This window comes from Polypterus senegalus, chromosome 3, assembly GCF_016835505.1.
Source record: "Polypterus senegalus isolate Bchr_013 chromosome 3, ASM1683550v1, whole genome shotgun sequence".
Classification (NCBI taxonomy): Eukaryota; Metazoa; Chordata; class Cladistia; order Polypteriformes; family Polypteridae; genus Polypterus; species Polypterus senegalus.
Genome location: NC_053156.1, coordinates 42,207,323 through 42,220,991, shown reverse-complemented (window position 1 = coordinate 42,220,991; position 13,669 = coordinate 42,207,323).

Sequence of the window (13,669 nt, the reverse complement as noted above, 5' to 3'; positions counted from 1 at the left end):
CTGCTTGCTAAGTTTCGTGAAACTGGTTCAGTGTTGGATTTGCCAAAATGTGGACATGAAAACTGTCACTAATGAAGAAACATCAGTGGCTGTCCTAGCTTCATTCAGCAAGAGCCCACAGCGTAGCACTCGCCGCATGTCACTGGAGAGTGGCATTAGTCGAACATTCCTTCGGCGGATATTAGCTACTCCCAAATAGCACCCTTACAAACTCCAGCTACTGCAGCATCTACACGAGGATGACCCAGATCGGCGCACTGAATTTGCAGAATGGGCAAAACAAAAATTGGAACAGGACCCTGCACAAACTTTTATGTGAATGGTGAAGTTAACAAACAAAACCACCGCTATTGGTCTGACACTAACCCACATTGGATAGATCCCTCCAAGACTGTTGGAACAAAAAAATTGATGGTATGGTGTGGTATATGGGGTACAAAGATAGTGGGGCCATTCTTCATCAATGGAAACCTCAAGGCCACTGGATATGCGAAATTGCTACATGATGATGTGTTTCCCTCTTTATGCACTGAAGCTGGCACGCTCCCTGAGTTTTTCCAGCAAGATGGTGCACCACCACATTATGGGTGTCAGGTCCGAGCATTCCTAGATGAACAGTTTCCTGGAAAGTGGATTGGTCGTCGTGGGCCAGTTGAATGGCCCCCAAGGTCTCCCGATCTGACCCCCTTAGACTTTTATCTTTGGGGTCATCTGAAGGTTATTGTCTATGCTGTGAAGATACGAGATGTGCAGCACCTGAAACTACGGATACTGGAAGCCTGTGCTAGCATTTCTCCTGCAGTGTTGCTATCAGTGTGTGAAGAGTGGGAGAAGAGGGTTGCATTGACAATCCAACACAATGGGCAGCACATTGAACACATTTTATAAGTGGTCAGAAACTTGTAAATAACTCATGAAAGAATAAAGTTACGTTAAAACCAAGCAAACCATTGTTTTTCTTGTGAAATTCCCAATAAGTCTGATGTGTCACATGACCCTCTTCCAATTGAAAAAACAAAAGTTGGATCCAAAATGGCCGACTTCAAAATGGCCACCATGGTCACCACCCATCTTGAAAAGTTTTCCCCTTCACATATATATATATATATACTAGCAGAATACCCGCGCTTCGCAGCAGAGAAGTAGTGTGTAAAAGAAGTTATGAAAAAGAAAAGGAAAAATTTTTTAAATAACGTAACATGATTGTTAATGTAATTGTTTTGTCATTGATATGAGTGTTGTTGTCATATCTATATATATATATATATATATATATATATATATATATATATATATATATATATATATATATATATATATATATATATATATACTGCTCAAAAAATTAAAGGAACACTTTGAAAACACATCAGATCTCAATGGGAAAAAGAAATCCTCCTGGATATCTATACTGATATAGACTGGGTAATGTGTTAAGAATGAAAGGATGCCACATCGTTTGATGGAAATGAAAATGATCAACCTACAGAGCCCTGAATTCAAAGATGCCCCAAAAATCAAAATGAAAAAATTATGTGGCAGGCCAGTCCATTTTGCCAAAATTTAATTGCAGCAACTCAAAATTGTACGCAGCACTTTGTATGGCCCCTGTGTTCTTGTATACATGCCTGACAACATCGGTGCATGCTTCTAATGAGATGACAGATGGTGTTGTGGGGATCTCCTCCCAGATCTGGACCAGGGCATCAGTGAGCTCCTGGACAGTCTGAGGTGCAACCTGGTGGCATTGGATGGACCAAAACATAATGTCCCAGAGGTGTTCTATTGGATTTAGGTCAGGAAAGTGTGGTGGCCAGTCAATGGTATCAATTCCTTCATCCTCCAGGAACTGCCTGCATACTCTCACCACATGAGGCCAGGAATTGTCGTGCACCAGGAGCCACTGTACCAGCATAGGGTCTGACAATGGGTCCAAGGATTTCATCCTGATACCTAATGGCAGCCAAGGTGCTTTTGTCAAGCCTGTAGCGGTCTGTGTGACCCTCCATGGATATGCCTCCCCAGACAATCATTAACCCACCACCAAACTGCTCATGCTGAATGATGTTACAGGCAGCATAATGTTCTCCATGGCTTCTCCAGACCCTTTCACTTCTGTCACGTGCTCAGGTGAACCTGCTCTCATCTGTAAAAGCACAGGGCACCAGTGGTGCATCTGCCAATTCTGGTATTCTATGGCGAATGCCAATCGAGCTGCATGCTGCTGGGCAGTGAGCTCAGGGCCCATTAGAGGACATGGGGCCCTTGGGTCACCCTCATGAAGTCTTTCTGGTTGTTTGGTCAGAGACATTCACACCAGTGGCCTGCTGGAGGTCATTTTGTAGGGCTCTGGCAGTGCTCATCCTGTTCCTCCTTGCCCAAAGGAGCAGATACTGGTCCTGCTGATGGGTTATGGACCTTCTATGGCCCTCTCCAGCTCTCCTAGAGTAACTGCTTGTCTCCTAGAATCTCCTCCATGCCCTTGAGACTGTGCAGGGAGACACAGCAAACCTTCTGGCAATGACACGTATTGATGTGCCATCCTGGAGAAGTTGGACTACCTGTGCAACCTCTGTAGGGTCCAGGTATTGCCTTATGCTACCAGTAGTGACACTGACTGTAGCCAAATGCAAAACTAGTGAAGAAACAGTCAGAAAAGATGAGGAGGGAAAAATGTCAGTGGCCTCCACCTGTTAAACCATTCCTGTTTTGGGGGTCATCTCATTGTTGCCCCTCTAGTGCATCTGTTGTTAATTTCATTAACACCACAGCAGCTGAAACTGATTAACAACCCCCTCTGCTACTTAACTGACCAGATTAATATCCCATAAGTTTCACTGACTTTATGCTATACTCTGATTAAAAAGTGTTCCTTTAATTCTTTTGAGCAGTATATATATATAGCTATATATATATATAGCAAAATACCCGCGCTTGGCAGCGGAGAAGTAAAAAGAAAAGGAAACATTTTAATAACAACGTAACATGATTAACAACGTAATTGTTTTGTCATTGTCATGAGTGTTGCTGGCATATATATATATATATATATATATACATATACATACATGTGTACATATATACACACACACATATACTAAGGGGTGCGAAACAGGCAAATATATTGATTTTCTGAATATATCAAGTCGGCGTCAGAATATATAAAGTCAAAACTTGAATATATAAAGTCACTGTCCGGAATATATAAATTCAAAACTTAAATATATAAAGTCAGCGTCAGAATATATAAAGTCGCGCTGGAATATATAAAGTGAAAACTTGAATATATAAAGTCAAAAGTTGAATAAATAAAGTTAGCGTCGGTATATATAAAGTCAAACTTGTTTCTGAATATATAAAGTCAAAAGTTGAATATAAAAAGTAATCGCTGGAATATATAAAGTGAAAACCTGAATATGTAAAGTCAGCGTCGGAATTTATAAAGTCATTCCTGATTATATAAAGTCAACATCGGAGTATATAAACTCATTCCTGAATATATAAAGTCAAAGTCAAAATATATTGATTGAAACGACTCTGATATGAAGTAAGTTAACAAAAACGTATTCAGAAAAATAAATTAAAAAAACACTGTTTGGTTAATGTTTTGAAAATGATGCATGTGCCCTGCCCAGGATTGGTTCCTGCCTTGCGCCCAGTGTTGGCTGGGATTGGCTCCAGCAGACCCCTGTGACCCTGTGGTCAGATTCAACGGGATGGGAAATGGATGGATATTCCAGCACTGACTTTGTATATTCCGACGATGACTTTATATATTGAAGTTTTGTCTTTATATATTCCAGCACTTACTTTATATTGTGAGCTGGAGGGCTTCGCTATTACTTGTGGGGACGAAACTTCACTTTGGTAACTGATCATGCTCCACATCAATGGTTATACCATTTGGGAGGTCGAGCTTTTAGTTACAGGGCCCCTAAACTGTGGAATGGTCTTCCTGTTTCCATAAGAGATGCCCCTTCAGTCTCAGCCTTTAAATCCTGGCTGAAAAGTCACTACTTCAGTTTAGCATATCCTGACTAGAGCTGCTGATTAACTGTACATACTGCGTCTCTGTTGTTTGTCATTAGCACTGTAACATAAGTAACATGATAATTATATTTGAATACTAACCCTCACCTATTCTGTTTCTTTTCTCGGTACCCAAATGTGGCAATTGGTGCCACGGCCCACCTGCCAAGTTGTTTGCCTGCCTATGGTAAAGTCATCCCTGATGGAGGATCACAGGAATCATGGGAAAGAGGGTCCTTTCATCGGAGCAACATTTCAGCCGTGGCATGGCCAAATGGGGAGGCAGCTAGATGGATGAGGTCTCCAGGACTCTAAAAATATCCAAACCTAATTATGTCATATCATCTACTGTTAAATCGTACTTCTAAAATTTTTGTTATTATGCTGTCTTAAGGAATTGTTCTGTTCTGTATATTGTATTGTATAGACCCCCTGCTTTTGACACCCACTGCACGCCCAACCTACCTGGAAAGGGGTCTCTCTTTGAACTGCCTTTCCCGAGGTTTCTTCTTTTTTCCCTACAAGGTTTTTATTGGGAGTTTTTCCTTGTCTTCTCAGAGAGTCAAGGCTGGGGGGCTATCAAAAGGCAGGGCCTGTTGAAAGCCCATTGCGGCACTTCCTGTGTGATTTTGGGCTATACAAAAATAAACTGTATTGTATTGTATTGTATTATACCGACAGAAAGATACAAACTCTCGCCTCATGAGATGGTTTCTGGGCTTACAACCTTACCGTTTCACAGTAAAACATCGACCAGGTTCTGAACACATCAACGCAGACGTATTATCACGACTAAATGAACCTGGTACAGAGAGTCGCTTGATTCACGGGAATGTGAATAAAGCTGAGGGGGAGGGTGTGAGCTGGAGGGCTGATCACACCCCAAGAAGATACAGACGCCCCTGGGCAAACCACAACCCCTGAAACACAGACTACCCTCACATTGCTCTTTACTTTCTCACTTGAGCTATAACGCGTAATGCAAACCTCGTGCGATACTCTGCCTTGTGCAGCGCCTGTCAGTTGAAAATTGATTGTTTGCTTGCTTTTATCTGTCTCTCTCTGCTCCTAGTGGAACTGTCATCTCTGACTTGTCATGGAGCACGTTTAAGCTCATGTGTTTGCAGTGTTTCAATAAAAATCCTTCTTGTTTCTACGACCTCCTGTGTCTCTGTGCAAATCTGTGACCCAAGCGTGACAATATATTCCGGCGCTGACTTTATATATTTAAGTTTTGACTTTATATATTCCAGCGCTTACATTATATATTCCAAAATATTCCAACGCTGTCTTTATATACTCAGATTTTGGGAAGCGCTGATCAATGTAATCGGTGTATCAGGAAATCATGCATTGACAGAAGTTCCCCTTTGCTTGTAATTGAAACTGATTAAACTGTTTAGGGAGAAAAAAAAATCCAAACCTACATGGCCCTGTGTGAAAAAGTAATTGCCCCCTTGTTAAAAAATAACCTAACTGTGGTGTATCACACCCGAGTTCAATTTCCGTAGCCACCCCCAGACCTGACTACTGCCACACCTGTTTCAATCAAGAAATCACTTAAATAGGAGCTGCCTGACACAGAGAAGTAGACCAAAAGCACCTCAAAAGCTAGACATCATGCCAAGATCCAAAGAAATTCAGGAACAAATGAGAACAGAAGTAATTGAGATCTATCAGTGTGGTAAAGGTTATAAAGCCATTTCTAAAGCTTTGGGACTCCAGCGAACCACAATGAGAGCCCCATTATCCACAAATGGCAAAAACATGGAACAGTGATGAACCTTCCCAGGAGTGGTCGGCCGACCAAAATTACCCCAAGAGCGCAGAGACGACTCATCCGAGAGGTCACAAAAGTCCCCAGGACAACGTCTAAAGAACTGCAGGCCTCACTTGCCTCAATTAAGGTCAGTGTTCATGACTCCACCATAAGAAAGAGACAGGGCAAAAACGGCCTGCATGGCAGATTTCCAAGACGCAAACCACTGTTAAGCAAATAGAACATTAGGGCTCATCTCAATTTTGCTAAGAAACATCTCAATGATTGCCAATACTTTTGGGAAAATACCTTGTGGACTGATGAGACAAAAGTTGAACTTTTTGGAAGGCAAATGTCCCGTTACATCTGGCGTAAAAGGAACACAGCATTTCAGAAAAAGAACATCATACCAACAGTAAAATATGGTGGTGGTAGTGTGATGGTCTGGGGTTGTTTTGCTGCTTCAGGACCTGGAAGGCTTGCTGTGATAGATGGAACCATGAATTCTACTGTTTACCAAAAAATCCTGAAGGAGAATGTCCGGCCATCTGTTCGTCAACACAAGCTGAAGCGATCTTGGGTGCTGCAACAGGACAATGACCCAAAACACACCAGCAAATCCACCTCTGAATGGCTGAAGAAAAACAAAATGAAGACTTTGGAGTGGCCTAGTCAAAGTCCTGACCTGAATCCAATTGAGATGCTATGGCATGACCTTAAAAAGGTGGTTCATGCTAGAAAACCCTCAAATAAAGCTGAATTACAACAATTCTGCAAAGATGAGTGGGCCAAAATTCCTCCAGAGCGCTGTAAAGACTCATTGCAAGTTATCGCAAACGCTTGATTGCAGTTATTGTTGCTAAGGGTGGCCCAACCAGTTATTAGGTTCAGGGGGCAATTACTTTTTCACACAGGGCCATGTAGGTTTGGATTTTTTTTCTCCCTAAATAATAAAAACCATCATTTAAAAACTGCATTTTGTGTTTACTTGTGTTATATTTGACTAATGGTTAAATGTGTTTGATGATCAGAAACATTTTGTGTGACAAACATGCAAAAGAATAAGAAATCAGAAAGGGGGCAAATAGTTTTTCACACCACTGTATATCTATCTATATATATATCTATATCTATATATATACAGTAGAGTCTCGCTTATCCGACATAAACGGGCCGGCAGAACGTCAGATAAGCGAAAATGTTGGATAATGGGAGGTTTTAAAAAAAAGCCTTTTAAACGTCAAACTATGTTAGAATTTTACACATTACAAATCTAATAATCATGTTTTACAACAGAATAAATTAACTGAAAAAATTAACTTACAGTTACAGAATTGTCTAAAGTTAAATACAGTATGTACTGTACTTAAAAAGTTCAGTCCTGAGATGATTTAAAAATATTTTGATCGTAGTCTGCTTTCCTGACGAGTGCCGTTTCTTCGCTGCCAAGTCTCGCCATCTTGGCAGCATAATTATGTTGATTCCTGTAGCTTCTTCTTGTTGCTGAATGTAATTAATTGCAGTTTCTAGAGCCTTAACTCCGTCACTCATATAGTCAACATCTGTACGAGCGTATACTGTTTACCACAGCATTGTGACTGTGTGTATGTGTGTGTTTGTGCAGTGACGTGCGAGTCCCCATCTTGCACCCAAAAACACGAAGCTGAGTGTCAGTACTTTAGCAACACCAACTAGCTTTATTCAGCTTGAAACAGCAACAGCGCAGTTATTTATTGTAGCGGGATCTGCCACTCTCCTATACACAGACACAGCAGTCAGGCAGTGTCGGGGGAAAGTACTGTGCCTTGCGCATTTATAATCTTCCTTGTTCCTTGTATCACCCATCGACGGCAGGTGCTTATAGCATGTCCGCGATCTTTTCGGGTTCGCTTTTATGGCAAACTGCTACAGCGCTGGGAGACTGTGATTGCTTTGGGACGCTCTTCCATGTGTCATCCCATTGGGTGGAATCCCACAAGAGTTTAGAAACTCACTCACACCAGCCATGATTCTTTTCAAAGGTAAAGTGCAGGTTAATTTGCTTTATGTATTTTTACTTTATATTTTGCATAATCATTTTTATATGAATAGTTTTGGGTTGTGGAACAAATCATCTTAGTTTCCATTATTTATTATGGGGAAATTCACATTGATATACTGTACGAGTGCTTTGGACTGCGAGCACGTTTCCGGAACGAATTATGCTTGCAAACTGAGGTTCCACTGTAATTAGCTGTGGTAGAGTCGGGAGCAACAAAAAATAGACTACGCTCACACTCACAATTTGCAATTCTTGTTGCCGATTGATGCGTTTTTTGCGTTTTTTTTTGCGGTGGGACGTCGGATAATACGGAATTTCAGATAAGCGAAGGTAGGATAAGCGAGACTCTACTGTACATATTTGATACTTTATAAACCTTTCATTATTTATTTTAACTATTATTTTGTATTTAATTACACTGTATTATTATTATTATTATTATTTTTTTTTTTTTAATCCACTTATCATACAGTAGACACACAAAATTTTTAAGCAATGCGGACTACAGCCACTTCTGTATAGTAGATCTGCCCCTGGTTGTTGCTCAACTTTCTGTTTTCTTCAGAGGTGTTGATGACTCTAAATGTCACTGAACAGTTTGATTGCTATAACAGACGCAACTACAACTAGCCACAGTTTCAATTGTTTGGTCGAATCCTTGGATAAACTAGGGGCAGATGGGGCTCACTTTGTTAGGCTGGGTACTCATGGTGCATTGTCAATGTGTTGGAGAAAATCAGGTATTGTTTTTTAAATTCCAAGAAAAAGTTATATCAGGCAGAGATAAAGATTGTTGTGCATTTCATTGTACAGTATTGTACATTAGGTGTCATCATGAACACTCTTAAAGGGGCTAGGACCACCTGTAAAGAATCACATATCAAAATATTATTATATTTATAATCTGCAACTTTGAATTAGAATAAAACAAAAAAGCCTATGCCTATATTAGGAGTAAGTTTGACCCTTCTTATCCCATTAGGATGTAAATCCCTGGGGTTAGTTGGCATGCACAACTTTAAGACCTTCTGATCATTTTTGTTAAAAAAATCTATCGAGTCACTGTTTATGAAAAGAGTGTAGTTTTCTGTAACAACATCTTTTTCAAGTGTGTTAATTGGCCTAAGTCACATCTAATGTTCTTAATCTGTGTTTCTCGGGCAAGTTTCCTTGCTTTGTGTGAAGTGGTTATGTTTTGTCTATCTTGTGTTTTTATTCCAGTGTTGGTGATGGCAGTAATTACAGATGTATATTTTATTGTATATGTACATTTTAATGTTTTAAATGTATCTATGTAATGACAGTTCCTTTGTTTTCAGAGGTTTTCGTATCAGGGGATGCAAAGTGGGCTCTTTTCCTGTTTATTATATACACTGCCTATAGTATTCTCTAAAAGTCCTGTGACAGTTTGTGTAGAACTTTATAATCCTCGATGGATAGAGTCTGTGGTGGTTTAGCCAGTAACCATATCTGTTGTTGATGCCACTGTTCTAAGGTGTGCATTGTTGAATTTGTTATCTGCCTGTGTTGTTGTTAGTATGGCCTGTTAGTTTCTGTAAGCAGCAACTTTTCTGTTTTATGTATTCAAGTCTTGTGGGCTGAGGTGATCACTTAAGATACGTCATGTCATGAGTGTTGTTATCAAAACAGCGAATCTCATCTGTGCAAAAGAACTCAACCACTGCCAGTCTGATGCTTGGCTGAGTGAGCACAGTGTTAGCCATAGCCTCCTGTACCACACAGAGGTCCTGTAAGGTGGTTAAGCTGGTGTGCTGTACTCAACCAGTTTTATGGCCTTTGCATGAAAATCAGACTTTTCATGAATAGAAGGGGAAAATGGTGAAAGAAATGAGTGATCACAAATAGATTGAAAAATTTTCATTTATGGTGGATATTACTGAGCAACACAAAACTGCAAGGCTGAAACAAACTTGTGACAGAGTACCATGATAGCATCCATGTGCTTTAGGAGAAAGTAAATCTGTAGGATGCACAACTTGTGGAGAACAATCCTGTACATTTTCCCTTTCTGAGAAATGACAGCTAATGAAAATATGAATAAATACAAAATTAAAATAACAACTAAGGAGTGAATTTCAGCAGTAATTTTAAAACCTTCAGCAACCTGAGACAACACTTTGGATGTTTACCTCCCCATTCACCATAAACTCATTTGACATGCCAGATGACCTACAAATGGAATTAACTGATTTACAATGGAATTCTCTGTTGAAGAGCAAATTTGCCAGTGTACGTCTGGTCATATTGTATCAATATTTTGAACCAAAATATCCAAAACTGGCAGCTTTTGCCTTGGTGCATGTTTGGAAGCATTGCTTTTTTGCGACCTGTTATGAAGATAAGTAAGTCAAACAGTCCTCTCGCCTGATGCATGGACACTTTAGTGACAAAATGAAAGTTGATGTTTCATAGAGGCTGACTGCAGATGTTGATGATAAGCCAAAATAATTCATGTGTTGGGGAGTTCTAAGATATACCTTTGGCTCATTTATTTTTGTTTTTTTAAAGTTAACTTGCAGTGAATGAAAATTTTAATTGAATATCCGCCTCTCCCCAGCTTTCATTGGTCAAGAGTCATGTCTTCAATTCAAACACATTGTATTATGGGAATATGTCTTTCCTGTTGAACTTGTACATTGAGTTTTCTGAATAGTAAGTATTATTAATAGTTTATCAAAATATACATGCATTTTGACTGTTTTGACCATAAAAATGAATAACAGAAGTTCTGAGAGATTTTTTTCCTTTTTTCTGTGGTTGTTTTTCACATCATTTACCATTGGACAGAATAGCTTACCATAATGTTCCATTGTATCATGAGCATTCATTCCACATGAAAACATGAGATTAAACTTTTTGATTGACCACCATTACAAACTGCATGGGGTAAGTAAGATATAAAAAGAATATCATTTTTGGGTGGAATATTCAATAAGGTTATCTGCACATTGTTAAGAGAAATAAAGTTTAGCCATGCCAAGCAATAATTACTTCATTTATTTGTTATATCCATACTGATTGTCCAACAAAGATAATCTGAAAAATTCTGAAATTAACGTTTAGGAACATATTAAGTAATGTGTCACATTAGTATTAATTAATTGGAGTTTTGCAGATGTATTTTTGTTCAAGCAATTGGTAACACTATCCAGGAGTCAATGTGTCACATTAGTGTTAATGAATATGATCAGCAGTGAGCCAACTTGGTAAAACCAGATGCCCTATTTTTAGTATTGGTTTCTTGATAAAAACAAACCAATATTTCCATGCTTGTTGTTAATTTATGACCTGAGGTCCAGCAGTGTATACATCTTGTCATGAACTCCAAGAACTTAGTAATAATATTTGAGCCAAATAGCTATGGAGGCCAGTATTCACATTGATGCCTGTTCACACCTGTGCCCCTTGACAATGCCTAGTTGAGATCTAAAGGTGCCCTAAGGTGGGATCTTGTTCCAGTAGTGTACACTGTGTTTTCTGCAGAGATGTTCTATTTAAAATTTACTGATGTTCAACTACTGTCACCCCTGTAGATCCAGCCTTAAATGGTTGATAAAAGACTCAAATACATCAATCACCCCAAATTACAGCCTACTTGCAACTTAGTTTTCATCCCAGGTAGATCTAAACAAAGTATTGAGTATAAAACAAATTCAATATGTCTTTGTCATGACCCTCACCCATAAAGAGTTCAGGAAACTTCATGAAAGAATTGATAATTAGACATTTGAAAAGAAGACCTCACATGACCAGAACTAAACGTGCACACTGGGATGGGACCTTCACCCAGTCATCTTAAAAGCTTCCCCTTCCTGTCATTAATAAGCACTTGCGAGATGAGGTGTGTTTTTTCGTCTTTAACAAATGGCCACACACAGGCAGACACTTCCAGAACTCACTCATAAAGGAGAGTTAAAGTCTAACTAGCTGATCTGGGGACAGGCTGGCTGTTGCTAGGAGATGAATAGGAATAAAAAGTCCCCAACATACCCAACCAACCCCACCACCCATTACCTCTACTGCCTCCTTTTGAAACCGCTCGCCCACTGACGTCAACAGAAAAGTAAAGGAAAGGGAATGAGGGAGGCCATTTGGGTATCCAGGGACAACTGAGGGGTCCTTGACGGATCAAAAGAGCTTGGCCTAACAGAGATGTACCCTGCTAAAACATCCTTGTTTCCTGCTTGGTGTGCTTTTTTTTCTTACATTTATTTCTGAATTTTTCTCACACTTCCAAGTCATAAGACAGCTTTTATTTCAAAAGGCCTGCACTTCATTTCATGCACCATTGTGCCCCTGTTCTTGGGGAAAGATTATCGTCATTTGCATATGTCTGTATGAGTCATGGGCGGCATGGTGGCGCAGTGGTAGCGCTGCTGCCTCGCAGTTAGGAGACCCGGGTTCGCTTCCTGGGTCCTCCCTGCGTGGAGTTTGCATGTTCTCCCCGTGTCTGTGTGGGTTTCCTCCGGGCGCTCCGGTTTCCTCCCACAATCCAAAGACATGCGGGTTAGGTGGATTGGCGATTATAAATTGGGCTTGGTGTGTGGGTGTGTTTGTGTGTGTCCTGTGGTGAGTTGGTACCCTGCCCAGGATTGGCTCCAGCAGACCCCCGTGACCCTGTATTCGGATTCAGCGGGTTATTAAATGGATGGATGGATGTATGAGTCATTTACCCATGATGACTTACAACCATCAAGCCACTGTGTGACCCTGATAAGCGTGCTTCACCTGCTAATGCTCAGTCTGTACACATCAGAGTTTCAGAGATACTGGATGCAGCAGGCTTTAGTTTACACAGTGACTTTGGAATAAGATATTTTGGAAAGAAAGCAAGGTCTGAAACAGCATCTCAAAATAAGGCATGAATGAGGGGGACCGGGCAAAGCCAAAAGGGCAAAACTCCATTTAATTGAAACAGAAAAATAAGAACATCAACGCAAATGTGCCTTAGTGTGCCTTTTAGAAATAGAGTCTTCTCTAAGGAGCGACTAGTTAACAGACTTTGGTTTGGGTCTGTACAGAAGCAAGGTCAGCATTGAAATGAGATGCAGTCTTCCAGGAACATTTTGGTTTTATATCAGGCAGACCAGAAGAGGTAGGGCTTCCTTTCAGTACCCTGCAGGGGTGGTTACTCAAAGATGTGAGGAGAAAAGGAGACAAGACTGTTAGCAACAGCACCTCATTTGGCATACCTGCATGATAAATTATCTATCTATCTATCTATCTATCTATCTATCTATCTATCTATCTATCTATCTATCTATCTATCTATCTTCTCACTGCCATGCCCACATAGAAAGATCACAACCTGGAGGAGGAGTAGTGACCTCTCCGCCTCTTCTGGCACCTCATACTCCATTAAGATGGCATTAGTTGTACATATCATGATTTGACTGATGACCTTAATTGTCCTTTGGTCTTTTAATTTTTTCACACATAGTTTCCAGGGTTTTGAAGACCAAGGGATCAATTGATTACATTTGTATTTTTTTTTTTCACAAAGTATTTTTAAAGATAATTTTTCCTGCAGTGCCATATCGGTTTTTAATGGGTGTCAAAATTTCTTTTTTTTTTCATTGAACTTTTTAAAAGTATGTAATATTCCATGTAATCAAGTCAAACTTAACAAAACTAAGTTCAATTCAATCCCCAACCATGGGGTGTCACCATTTCTGTTGAAAGTGGCTATGGTGAATAAGAGCGTGCAACGCTTCAACATGATTAGTTTAAATTTCAGCATTTCATTATCATTTGAAATTTCATATTCTTCCAGAAAACAAACTTTAGTAATTCTTCATATTAATATCGTCTGGTTACAG